Raw genomic sequence first — 2,752 nt, forward strand, 5'->3', positions numbered from 1 at the left:
GGTGTGTTTGAGCAGAGAAAAAATAAAACATGCAGGGCTGCGGCCCTCGAGGACCAGGATTGCCCACCCCTGCTCTGAACCAAGCTGCCTCAACACAGAGCACACCTCCCCAACCTGCTCGTGGCTACTGCAGGCTATAGGCAAACAACTTAGCAGCAACTAAATAAACAAACACTATTGTCGTCTGCAGGCAAGCTGAAAAGCAACTTGTCTTGTTCACATCCTTGTTTGATTTGTGTTAAGATTTGTAACTTGTATACGATCAGTATGTGTGTGTCTGTGATGATGACTGAAATAATCTTACCAGCTGAGACGTTGTCCCTGTAGTCGCTCCGGTTCTTTAGAAAACATACTTTCTGCTCTGACAGTAAGTTCATATGTATTCTGAGATGCAATTTTCCAAAACAGATATTGTATAATGTTGCTGCGTTTTCTATTATCATTATAACAAAGTCTGCTATGACACTCCAGGTTGTAAACAGCAGAGAGACGCTGTTGTGATGACATGTTGAAATGGGCGTGACGGCATCAGAAGGAGGTTCTTAAAGAGACAGAGGCCAATTTCAAGGCGTTTAGAAATGGAAATGATGAGAAGATGATTTTATTTTTCTATTTAAACATAAAAACAGCATTTTAATAACAGCTAAAGGTGACATAGATACTTTATTATGGTATAGTATTTAAATATATGCCTGAGAAACACATAATAAAGGCCCTTTAAAACATTTTATATGTCTGTTGTTCTCCAGTGTGAATAAAATTTAGACTTATGGGTTTTGGAAATCATTGCGTTCTGTTTTTATTAACACTTTACACAACAACTTGTTCAGTGTTGAGGTTGTATAGAAGTCTGAATAAAGTCCAGTCGGCYAAAAATAAAGTCACACAGCAGTTTGTTTCTTCAGCCTTTATGTCAACATTGACTCAGCTTAATCTCATCAGACACAGTCAAACACACAAATCAATGTATTGATCTTTTAATTAGTACACAGATTACCTATATTTACTAATCAATTTCTAAAAGAAGGTGTTTAAACTCTATAGATACAGTAAGATTCATACAAACAGCTTATTATATGTTTCAATATAATTTAGGGACAAAAAAGTTCAGGATCATTAGTTTAACACAACAAAAGGACAGAAARTAAAGGGAYGACTTGAAAAGTATTGTCAYGATCTGTGTTTTTGCTTTCWTTTKCAGGTGTTTCTCTGTTCCCGTGTAGCCCCGCCCACACTCACCTGTTTCCTCTTGTGTTTCCCAATGTCCCAATGCTTTATACTCTGTGTCTTGTCATCAGTGTTTGTCAGATCATTGTGTTTCCTGCTTCCTGTTTCTTCTGCGTGGTAAGATTTTGTCTGTATTTAGWGTTTTTGAGCTGCTTTGCTGCTCTTTTTGCTCATTATTAAAGTTTTGACCTTTTTTGAACCTCACCTGTGACCTGGTCTTCTCCTGCCTGAATCCTGTTGCTGAACACTAATCTCACAATTATGTTTTAGATTGCTAATGTTTAAAGGATAATGRGATTTTATTCTGTAAACCATCAGGAAGCTTAATTTTCTGTACGTATGAATCAGCAGCATCACTCATTTGTGGAAATCACTCAGTAATCCTTCAGTGTCTGTTTGGCTTATTTTGGTTTTTTTTCTGCTCATTTATCATTCTGACCAATTCATCTGCTAATTTTGTATTTTTTTTTGCTTTTTTGCTATTTGTCACTAAAGAAAATATAAAATACTTTGACTTTAATATTTTTATCTTTTATCACAACATTGGTCAAAAAAAGACCAGTACAAAATACTGACAGCGGTGAGAAAAGCAGTAACTCAGAAAGGGTTCATCCCTGAACCACTCATGTTTAATCAATGGACTGATGATGTTCAAGAAATATTTCTAATGGAAAAAATGACAAGACACAAAGAAATAATGCAAAAGGAAAAATGTGGCAAATGGATTATCTAAAGATTGGACTAAAACTTAAATATCAGTCATATCTGCTGCCTCCTGCTGTTCAGCTTCAGACTTATTGTCATGTGCAGGTTAACAAAAGTCAACAACGCAATGAAATTCTTACAATAAGAAGAAACTGTTCGACTCGCTATAAAGAAGAAAGTAAAAATAAAAACAATACAAAATTCACAGTTTGTAGTAGATGACAAAGGGTAAATTAAAAAATATGGTAATACAGTGTAAAGAGAAAAAATGTTTATATTGAGCTTCAGTCTTACATCCTTCACTTATTACATCATCTATAATTATTTGATATGAGTGACATTGAACCTTTGTTGCTTCAGGTACATTTTCTACAGTGTAAAACCAAAATAATGTGTTGTTGCTCCATATGGAGGACTGAAAGTGACGTAATTAAAAATAAAAGCAGAACTATATAAATGGACCAATAAATAAATAAATACATTAAAATGCACTTGTGTCTCAAATGATTATATTTAATTTTTCTTTTATAATTTTTCCCACAAGTTTTTTTATATTAATGCATTGGTTTTACATTTTTATCTGCTTCATTATGTAAATAAGGTGGGCGGTCCTTCTTGGGCCAGCTTCTCTACTATTGGTCAACAGACAGGAAGGAACAGGATGTGCAAAAACTGTGCCTTTGTTTTAAACTAAACTTTAGGCTTAACTGAGGCAGTACAAGCATGCACAGTAAAAGGAAAAACTATATATACACTCACCGGCCACTTTATTAGGTACACCACGCTAGTAATGGGTTGGACCCCCTTTTGCCTTCAGAAC

This window comes from Austrofundulus limnaeus, unplaced genomic scaffold (genome assembly GCF_001266775.1).
Source record: "Austrofundulus limnaeus strain Quisiro unplaced genomic scaffold, Austrofundulus_limnaeus-1.0 Scaffold1855, whole genome shotgun sequence".
Lineage (NCBI taxonomy): Eukaryota > Metazoa > Chordata > Actinopteri > Cyprinodontiformes > Rivulidae > Austrofundulus > Austrofundulus limnaeus.